Below are 11923 nucleotides of genomic sequence, written 5' to 3'. Positions count from 1 at the left end.
AGTAGGTATGGCTACCACCAAGATGATGACGACGAGTGAGAGATGCCTACCTCACCACCTCCATTTGTATGATACTCTTCTCTCCCTCTCTCTTTTGTATAGTGCATTGCATCTAGTTTAGCCTTCACTTGCATTTGTATTATATATCATATTGCATATACATTAGTTAGTTCATATAGTATAATTTGCATTGTATTATATCTCACACGATTGATGTAAAATAATTGCATATAGATTAGAATTCATAGCCACTAATGACCAATCCTATTCTTTGCTACACTAGATATATATAGTGTTTAAATCGGTTTGGGGAGGTTTGATCATAGGTGACTTAAGCATTTAACATGCATCATCTAGTATAGTATAGATTGCATTCATTTATTATATACGTCATATAGAATTACATTTAGTTAGAGCATGCATTCATTCATATCATATCATTGTATTTGTACTTTATTTCAAAAAAATCAAAAAATCAAAAAACATGTATTTCCTTTTTATTCTACTCCTACATGTACATTGAGGACAATGTCCAAAATAAAGTGGGGGATAGGAATTTATATTCCAAAAATACATAAAAATTGAATTTTTTTGAAAAATACAAAAACATGTCTTTTAATCTCATTAAAACAACATCGATAAAAAAATTGAAAAATTTAAAAATCCTAAGACAAGTTCATTTCCTTTGTAGTGTAGTCTTTTATATACTTGTTTGTTTGTTTGTCTATCCCTTTTTCACATTGATCGACTACGCCACACCCGAGACATGAGGATCATGAAGACCGCATGGTATGATCTTTCCAATCTCCTTTTTTTTCCTCTTTATGTTAATGACTATGTGGCTTTATTTTGATTGATTGGGTATAAACAATGTGAATTTATGATTGCATTTAGATTATATGGCATATTAGTTGGTAGAAGCATATGCATTAGGATGTATATATGTTAGTTGCATCATGGCATGTAGTTGCATTTAGGAAAAATTTTGCGAAACCGTCTATTTGGGAAGCTTGACAAGTGTATATAGGCCCTTGTAGATACTTTTTCTTCTTAAGACTTTGCTTGTTAGAATACTTGTAAAACATCCTAGGATGTGTCATGCTAATATCCTTTGACCCATAGATTAAGGCCTAGTCAAGAGTACCTTGTGGTGTGATAACTCCTTGGCTACCGTTTATTCCAAGGTGACCCTTGAAACCATGCAACCATCATTCATCCATGTTCTACCATACATTTTTTCATCAAAGGGAATGGGCACAAAAATTATTCAAATTTGAGTTCAAGAAATGAAATGAAAAGCCAAAAAGTTTGCAAATGCATCAAAAGAAAAGAGGAGCAAAAATAGACTCCTAATGCTTCAAAAATAAGTTACCCTCGTTACTAATTGGGGTGACTTTGAAAATGTTCAAAAGAAAATGCAAAAAGTTGAAAAGTTGTCAAGTATTGAAATGCCAAACATCAAAGAAATGGCAAAAAGAAAGTGTTCTCAAATGTTAATGCCACAACAAATTGGGGGGGAAAAACAACAACAAAAGCAAACTCCCACATGAAACTCAAATACTATTGATCCCTTTATCCATCGTATTCATTTTTGTGCATGGTAGAGAGGGGACGACCCTTCTTCTTGTCTAGGCAAGAAGGGGAATTCCGCGATCCTCCAGTGTTTCTAACACCATAGGGAGTCTACCCTTGACGAAGGCATTTAACGATTGAGGACAAAGGTACCCTAGCTTGACACAACTTGGAGGTGATTTATTGGTATCCTTCTAGGCTTAGTAGTTTGAAGAAACCATATCTATGAAGGAGTGTGTACCCTTGAATTGCTTCCCTTTTAGATAATTTCCGCCACTTAGATGAGGAAAGTGGCTATTCATTTTTGTAGATGCATCCATTACTTTATTTTGTGTGCTTAAATGCTTGGATGTGTCGCCATTTTGGCAAGCCCCACCTTGCCTTGCAAGAAGGCATCCTACCTCATGGTTGTCTTGTTGTGAGTTGAAGGGGCGGAGTGAGACCCGCTAACTGTCTCACATCGGCTATATTAGTAGGTTAGTTTAAATAAAGGTCTAGTTTTAGTCACCTCTTTACTTGGGACGAGTAAAGGTTCGGTTTTGGGATATTTGATGTGACTCATATTTGCGTACATTTAGTCCCCTAATTGAGCCCATTTTGCATACTAATATAACATTGCATAGCCATTTTATCCGTCAATTGCTTTCTATTTTGCTTTCCTATCGACTTGTGCTTGTTTTGTAGGAAAGGAGACAATTAGGCGGAAATTCCCGTCTCTTGAGCTTATTTGGAAGGACATTGACGATCTTGGTTGAACGAGTGGAGAAGAAGAGGCAAGAACTAAAGACCAATATTTCAAGAATAAGAAGTATGCGAGAGGAATCATTCTGAACAGCAATCCGAGCATCCAAAGGCTCAAGCCGCTCGTTCTATGCCCCTAAAATCCGAGCGTCCCGACCTTCAGCCGCTCGTCCTACCTGCCCAGAATCCGAGCGTCCTACCTTTATGTACGAGCGGACCATGGCGTTTTCAGCAAGGATGCTCATCTGTCCGAAATACTTGCATTTCCCTACTTAGAACTTAGAATTGTTAATTACTAATTTAGCCTTACTTAACCTAATGAGGCACCACTATATATACCCCATTTGATGATAATCAAAGGGGGCTTCCACATTAGAAAATCCTCTTAGAATAGATTAGAAGTAGATTAGATTAGATTACTCTTTAATCTTTCCACAAATTTCACATTAATCTCTCCTTGATTATTGTTCAAGTTTATTACTGTTGGGTAATTGAAGATTATTGGGTTATTATTGGAGAATTGACAACTCTTCATCAATCAATCAAGTTCTCTTCTTTTATTCTTTGCTTTATTATTCGGATCATCTCAAGTTTGGTATAATTCCCTTACTCTTTACTCTTTATTGTTTATTTCCTTAAACTCTTGTCGTGTTTATACTTGTTGTAATGATTGACACCATTAATGACATGTTTTCCATGATAATGAGTGAGTAGTTTCCTTTAGCTAGGATTAGTGGGTAATTAGGGGAAACCAACATGGGGAATAATCATGCTTAATTTAATATGTTTCCATAATTAATTTGCTTGCTTGTTGTGATGTCAACCTATGCTCATGTTATGTTTGATGAAATTCTAAGCCTATGAATCCTTGCATTTATAACCATCTCTTATCTATTTAACTTGACTTGTAAGATATAAACCAACTCGAGTCTTGTTAGACCATGCATAGAAGTGATTAGGAGGAAATTAAGGCGACTTGTAGGTGTTGTACAATCTAATCAATTCGGCTCCGGGACCCAACTCTTCCTAAGAACTGTAAGACATAAACCAAATCGGTTCCTTTACAACATTAATTTATTGCAACTTTGTGAACATGGTTGTATGGTCAACTCCCATGATTCCCCTATGAACCCATGATATCCTAGCATTTTTAATAATTTGTTTAAATCCTCCATTTTATTGCTTGTTTTACTTTATTGTTTGTATTAGTCAAGAACACAACTATAAACCCAAAAAATTGTGACTCTAGCATAAATTGAGATAGATAGACTTAGAACCCAAAGCACACCGTCCCATGGATCGACCTCGACTTAACCACTAACTAGTTGTTTGTTGAGAATATAAATGTGTTTGATTGGGAGACCCGACGACAATCTACCCATCAATGGGAGTGGTATTTCAAGGGAGGCCTCTAGGGGAAGGAATTTGGCTTGGTAGTCATAAGAAGAAGAGGAAAAACAAGACTTAGTGGAGCTGGGAATTGCGCAGGCTGCGCTGGTGAGCTGCGCAGGCTGCGCTATGGGTTTGCGCAGGCTGCGCCTTGGCTCGACATTTCTTCCTCAATTCCTTTCATTTCTTGTTCCTCCATATATTCTTCTAAGGGCTCTTTCTTCTCCAATGCCTCTATACTTTCCTGCACATCATGAGACAACAAAAACCGCAACCCTTCCTTCTGGACATTGTTAGTAAGGGCCACTTCAAGTGGGTCCCCGTGACTCAATTGGTAAACTCGATTTGCCAATGGTTCAATTATATCAAGAAAGTAGCAAAAGCTCAAATCATCGGTCTTTTTCATGGTCTCATACACATTATACTTCAAAATTTTCCCTTCAAATTCCATGGTCAAATTTCCATCATACACGTCAAGTTTTGTTTTGGAAGTTCTCATGAAAGGCCTCCCTAGCAAAAGGGGTGTAGCCTTGGAGTCCGGTTCCATGTCCAAAACATAAAAGTCGCCCGGAAACATGAACTTATAAACCTCTACTAACACATCTTCTACAAGACCTTTAGGGTGAATCGTAGAGCGGTTCTCCAATTGGATCACAACATTGGTCTTAGACAAGGGAGGCAATTCTAGGGTCTCATAAATGGCATAAGGCATGACATTAATTGAGGACCCCGAGTCTAGCATAGCTCTAGCAAAATCTTTGCCTCCAATTTAGCACGGTATAGTTAGCATCCCCGAATCATCACACTTTTTGGGAAGATTTCGTTTGAAAATTGCCGAGACATGCCAACTAACCGTGACTCTTTCAACTCCTTTCCTTGGCTTCCGTTTAAGGGTGCAGAGTTCCTAGAGAAACTTTGCATACCTAGGGACGGATTTAATGATAGTAAAAAGAGGGATGTTGACCTCACATTTCCTAAAAGTTTCATAAAGATCGGAGTCTTTATCAAACTTCTTGGGATTTGTGAGGGCACTAGGAAATGGTACCTCCAGTTCATATTCTCTTTCGATCTCTTCAATTTGATCCTTTGTGTTGGTGCTTCCTTTCTTTTCTTTATCAATGCTCAAAGGATTCTTTTCTTCTTCCTCATTAGCTTTTGAAGAATGCCCTTTCTCTTGTTCAATCACAAGCTCTTCCTCAATTTGCTTTTCGATGTCAATGACCTTTTCTTGTGACTTTGCTCTTCTGTTCTTCTTTGGAGGAGATTCTAAAGTTCTACCCTTCCTCAATGTCATAGCACTACCATTTTCCCTAGGAGGGAATGTAGTGGAGGGAATAGAAGTGGAATTCCTTTGGTTTTGTTTGGCAAGTTCTTGGGCAATTTGTCCAAGTTGAACCTCAAGGTTGGCAACCTTGACATTACTAACACTCTTGACGACATCAATCTTGTCAAACTTCTTGTTTGTTTTAACTTGCTTTTGCAAAATGTTCTTAAGCAAGTCTTGAACACTTGGTTCCTTTTGAGAATTGGTCTTGTTACCTTGGTTGCCAAATTGAAATGATTGACCTTGGCTTTGGTTACGACCTTGGTTGTTGGAATTGCCATTCCTATTTCTTTGAAAATTGGAACCTTGACCTTGTCGGGAATTTTGGTCCCTCAAGTGATTGAATTGGCCATTAACAAAGCTTTTGGAAGTGTCACCACCCCAACCAAGACGAGGGTTGTCTCTACTCCCAACATTGTAGGTATTTCCATTAGGGTCATAATTGTAATATCCTCCCCCTGAAGGATTCCTAGCATTGTAATTTCCATAACCCATTGCACTCACATTTTGCACCCCAATTCCTTCTTCTATCATAATGGGGCAAGCTTCCTCCAAATGAGGACCTTGGCAATAGTTGTATTCCACTTGATTCCTTTTACTCCCTTCCTTGTTTGGAGTGTTGCCTATCATGTTTTTCACTAGATGAGTTAGGTTATTCACACTTTGCTCAAGATTTTGAGTAGAAGAGGAGGAGGTTCCCATTGAAGATGTATTTCTTGATCCCCTTTGACTTCTACCATAATTTCTTGTGGTTGAGGCAAGTCTCTGAATGATCTCCTTAGCATCCGCTATGGAAAAATTCTCCAAACCTCCCCCGGTGGCGGAATTGAACATCCTTTGATCTTCTTGGCCTAAACCTTCATAAAAGTTAACAAGAAGGTCATTTCCACTCAACCCATGGTATGGGCATTGAGCCACCAACCTCTTAAATCTTTCCCAATATTCATACATGGTTTCCCCATTAGGGTCTTGCTCTATGGTGGTGATTGCCTTTCTTGCACGGTTGTGGCGCGAGTCGGGATAGAATTTCTAAGGGAAAGCCGCTTTCATCTCTTTTCAAGTACTTATGGACCCTGGAGTGAGATAGAAAAGCCAATCCTTAGCCACATCCATCAAGGAAAATGGAAAGGCACGAAGCTTGAATTGATCCTCCGTCACTCCGTTTGGGATGGCTCCTTCACACATCATGTGAAACTCCGATAAGTGCCGGTTAGGATCATTTCCCGCTTGCCCATGGAATTTGGGTAAGTTGTGAATGAAGAAACCTTTAAGTTCAAAGTTAGCATTTGCTCCCAAAGGAGGGTATGTGATGCATAATGGTTGTTCATCGTAGTTTCTTGCTCTTATCTCACGAATGGTTCTTTTATTTTTCGCCATTCTAGGATATTCTACTTCAATGGGGTTTACCGAAAGTGGTTCTTCTTCAACTTGGGTTTCCCTAGGTTGTCTCCGATACCACGGGTTTGTAAACAACCAAGAGTATGCCCCGAATGAGTCTTCTTCAATGGGAGTGAATTCACCACCTTGTGGGGAACTACTCATAAACCTTGACACTACACAAACAAATTAGAACTTCCGCTTACTTCTAACAACAAAGAGAAGATAAAAACAACTAAACAAGTATTTCACAACTCAAGCTTTTAGCTATGTTGCCCTTCCCCGGCAACGGCGCCAAAATTTGATAAGCACAAAACTAGGTGTCGTAAATGCTAGAATTAAGCTACCAAATTAGATATTTATAAACCAAACTCGACTCTACACTATGCAATAAGAATAGTAGTAAAGGGAAGTAAGGGTCGAACCCAAGAGAAGGGATTAAGACTAAATGCTTGTATTAGATTAATGACAATGAACAAAACACAAGACTAAACACAAACTATAAATATTAATAATGGACAACAATTGAGACACATAAGAGGAGAATTCACATGGAGAAAACAAGTGACAAAATGAAAATGATGTGATTTTTCCTAAGAAACAAGGCAACAAACACTTGGTATGTAAGCAACAATTATAAGAGATGAAAATTTGGTATAATCCTACAAGCTTCAACTTTTCTCAAAGCAAGACTCTTTTCTCTCCAATTTCATTCACCCAACAACAATCCTCAAGAAATTGATCACCACTATCTAAGCCAACAATGATAATCCTACTTAAACTACAATTTCCAACACTAAGCCATGTAAGAATTGTAGCCAAGAGCATGAAGAACACAACCAAGAGGAAAGTAAATGGGATATCAAAAGAGCATGTCTAAGCCAACAAACCCAATGATATAAACAATTTCTACTCACAAAGATTGATACTCTAAGCCAAGATAACAATAATTATGAGATGCTTCAACAAGTTATCACAAAAGCAAGAAACTTTGCAACAAACAAGCAATAGATGAACATTAAAGAGGCAAGGGTAATTACTTCTCACAACAAAATATTCATCATGGCATTCAAACTTAGAAATTGAAATAAATGAAAGATTAGAGAGTAGAGAGTCAATACAATGATAAAGTCGAAGACTTAAAACGGATTACACCAAGCAAGGAAGGATTTAGCCTTCCATAGTCTTCATAAACCCAAAATACAAAGAAAGATTACAACTTGAATGAGAAAGTCTTCTAAATTATTACAAGCTTCAAACCCTAAATGATGAGATTATATGAGATGATATGATGTTGTATGATGTTTCCAGGTCTTCAAACTCTTGGGTATATATAGGGCTGCACGAAAACCTAAAAAGATTTCCACTTAAGAAGCCCAAACACTACTACAAATCCAGGCAACTACAACGCCCTTTTAACAACGCTTATTCACGAAAATCACAATAGACGTTGTAGAATGTATGACGCGAATTTTACTAAAATTAATTACAACGGGTATGGTTATATAACCGTTGTTATAAGTTTTAACAACGGGTCAAACATGCACAACCGTTGTTAATAATTTGGTGCAAAATTGGCGCAAAGTTAGTGAAAAGTAATCACAACGGTTATTTTTGAAACCCGTTGTTAAAACTTATTTAACAACGGTTGTTGTTTTACAACCATTGTTAAAACGTTTTAACAACGGTTTTTGTTTAACAACCGTTGTCAATACTTTCCATACTATAAACCACACAAATGCAGATTAGCTACAGCCACAAAACACAAACCTTAACACAAACACAACCACAAACACAGACAAACACAAAAACAAACACAAAACACACACTTTCTCATCGTCTCTTTCTCTCTTTCTCATCGTCGCTTTATCATCTCACCGTCACTGTTGATTTCATCGTCTCTTACTTTCTCTAATTATCTGGTAAATCTCGTCGTCACTGTTGGTTTCATCGTCTTTCATCGTCATTATTTTCTTTTTCTAATTATTTCATTTGCATGTATGTGTTTTTATCGATCATTATGTTATTTCTCTAAGTATTATTCGCTTAATTAGCTAGTAAAACAAATTAAATAAAATAAAACAAAGAAGAAGCAAGATGATAGAGAGGAATGCATGATAAACTTAATTAATATATATATATATATATATATATATATATATAAATACATTAATTAAAAAAAAATTACATTAATAAAAATGCAATTCTTATATTTTCATAGAGAGTCTTATTCTCTTCTATGATATCCGTCCTCTCCTCCTTAGCTATTTGGAGGTTCCGTTCAGCAGTTGCTATATCGTCATATAGCTACAACAGCTGCTGCTCTGTCAAGCCATCTTTTTTGGCGTCCTTCAGTACGGATCGAGCATCCACAAGGTAGCTCCTGAAACTGTCCTCAATGTGGAGCAACCGGCGGATGAAACTGTTGTTGTTCTCGATCATAGTAAGAGTCTTAAGGATTATATCATTCATTTTGTTGATGAAGTTTGGAGTTTGTTTGAAAGATTAATTAGGGTTTGGAGTTTGTTTTAGCAGTTAGGGTTTCGAGATAGTGAGATAATGGAATGGTGGTTGAGATAATGCATGTATTTATACTAAGTAATGTGTCGTTTAAGTTATTTTTTAATTAATATATGTTTAGGAAGTTGTGCCATAATCATCATCATATCTTTCTCTGCTGCTTCAAATCTTATTATAACCCTTCTCATTCCATATTGTCCATTCATATGCACAGGGATGGCAGCAATAATGCATGCATCGGAATTATAACGGGCCGTAATTATGCATGCATCTAATAATATTTAATTTTTATTTTTTTTATTTTTGAAAAACAAACAACAACGGTTATTGAGAAACACCCCGTTGTCTTTAGTTATAACAACGGTTTTGTATATTACAACCCGTTGATATAACTTTCCCCCCAAAATTGAGTCAAACTTTCCACAACGGGTTTTTATACTTAAAACCGTTGTTAATAGTTTTAACAACGGGTTCCTTAAGAAAACAAACCGTTGTTAAAACCTTTTACAACGGACGCTTTAACAACGTCCGATTTTTTATATAACAACGGTTTTTAACCGTTGTTATAGCCTGTATCTGTAGTAGTGAAAAGAAGATTAGAACGCCCCGTAAAACAGAGTTGCGGAGCCTTCGCAAAAACTTTCTTGCCTGCGCAATCGTGCGCAGCTGCGCACCATGTTTGCGCAGCCTGCGCCTGGGGTCGCACTTTGGACCTCTTCAATTGTTCTCATTTCTTCTAATCTTCACTCCTCACTTCTCCCAGCTGGATATTAGGCCACGTGTGAGCCGCTTGTGCCTTAGATTGACCGTTAAAAGGTTCTCCTTGATCCTCGGGTTCCGTGCATCAAAATCAATTGTAAAACCGAGGTAAAATGGATAAGTTGCCACATCATAACCGATTATCAAATACTAGGAAAAACATACTTAAAAACACATATTAAAAGACACGAGGGTGATAAAATCACCCTCTTAAACTAACACAAAACACTACTATCACTCTGACTCTACTACAAATACTATCCATGATGAGATGGTTTTAATATGTATTAAAGAGGGTCAATTTACTGAAATTTCAGGTGGTAAATGACAGTATCTTATAATGATCCCGTATAAATTCTGATACGAATTATGCGAAAACAATTTAAATAGATGAATGATGATAGTAGTTAGAATCGAACTCGTGACTCATGAAACCGATGAATAAGTTTGAATCCGTGGAGATATTTGCTTGGATTAGATCTATAATGAGAACAATGGTAAATTATAGTCAAGACCTGTTGACTATAATTCAGGTTATTTCTAGAAGACGCGTCAAACAATAACAAAGGTGTTAGGCCCAGTTTAGCCTGGCTTGACTCTAACCTGGCCTGACCCAACTAGGCTGACTAAGGCGTCCAGAGACCGGTTAAATCTAACTACTATTTAGCTGTTGAAGAATATTATAGAAAGCATGCTACTAAATCCTGGAAGAGAAGCCTGATGGTCAGTATAGAATAGCCTGGCAGAGTATTAAAGCAGGCTGGATTAAGAAAATGAACAAGAAATGCAGTTGTATAAGTCAATAACCGTGTCCTATTCTCAAGGAAGACCAAGTCTAATTATGAGACTATATCATCCATGAACCTAGACGTGCAAGAGGGGAAAAAGGCTAAGAATCAATCGAAGAAGAACGAGTCAACCGAATTAATAGGGAATGTGCCCTATTAATCCGGCAACAACCCCGACAAAAGAGAAGAACGTTGAAGATCAATACAACGTTCATGTTTATGACTATAAATATTATAATCTGACATTTGTAAATTCATTCATCATTCATCAGTGTTGAACTACTTCACTATTTATTTTTCATTATTTTACGAGCATCCAATTACTTAAACAAATTTGTATTCAGCTTATCTAAATAATATAAACATTATTCTTTATACATAGTATTTCCTTGTTATTCAGTTACAATATTCCAAACTTATAGAGCTAGATACCCATATTATTCTTTAATCAAGCCGGACCCATTCAGGGAATATCCTTCTAAAACAATTGGCGCCCACCGTGGGGCATCTAGTTCTTCAATCAATAAAATTCCCTTTATCATTTTCCATTTAACATTTACACACAAAAATGGTAGAACTAACTCCAAAACAACAACTAGCCGCTGCCCTGGCCAAGATCAAGGAATTGGAGATAATCCAGGAGAAGGCAACCCAGGCAGAAGCAGAAATCAATAGGCTGAAGGAATCTGAGTCTAGCCTGAGGAAAAAATTGGAAAATCAGGCTTCGGGCTCCAAGACCAAATTCGAACCAGGAACTCCATTTTCATCCATTATCAAAAACATTGATTTCTCCAATTTTGGAACCCCGGAGAAGGATACATTATCCGGTACCCCAATCATTTCCAATGATGAAACAAACAAGACTGAAGCAGCAATAATGATGGCTATGCTTCAGGAAATTCAAAAACTCCACAATAAAATAGAAAATATACCCGAGTACTGGACCACGTGGCTGAAGTAGAAATTGATTTCTTTTGACTCACCCTTTGCAGATGAAATTGCAAAGATTGACCTCCCCAAGAAATTCACCGTCCCATCCATGAGAACTTATGATGGAACCTCTGATTCACAAAATCACGTTGCTATATTCAAACAGAAGATGCTAGCTGCCTCAATACCCAGTGAACTCAGGCAGGTCTGCATGTGTAAAGGCTTTGGTACAACCCTGACCGGAGCAGCATTACAATGGTTCATTAATCTCCCAAATGGAAGCATCAAGAATTTTGCAGAATTGATCAATGCCTTCAATCAACAATTCGCAAGCAGCAGAGATATGGCCAAGAGACCTAGTAACCTGTTCAGGGTAAAACAACTTCCTGAAGAATCTCTCAAAGAATTCCTGGCAAGATTTGTCAAAGAGAAGGTGGCCATTCCCAGGTGTGACGAAGAAAAACAGCGGTAGAAGCCTTCAGGCAAGGAGTCCTGCTTGACAGTGACATCTATGCAGACTTGA

The sequence above is a fragment of the Silene latifolia genome, unplaced genomic scaffold (genome assembly GCF_048544455.1).
Source record: "Silene latifolia isolate original U9 population unplaced genomic scaffold, ASM4854445v1 scaffold_180, whole genome shotgun sequence".
NCBI classification, from domain to species: Eukaryota; Viridiplantae; Streptophyta; class Magnoliopsida; order Caryophyllales; family Caryophyllaceae; genus Silene; species Silene latifolia.
The sequence above is the reverse complement of the archived record's forward strand: the minus strand, read 5'-3'. Positions refer to the sequence as shown.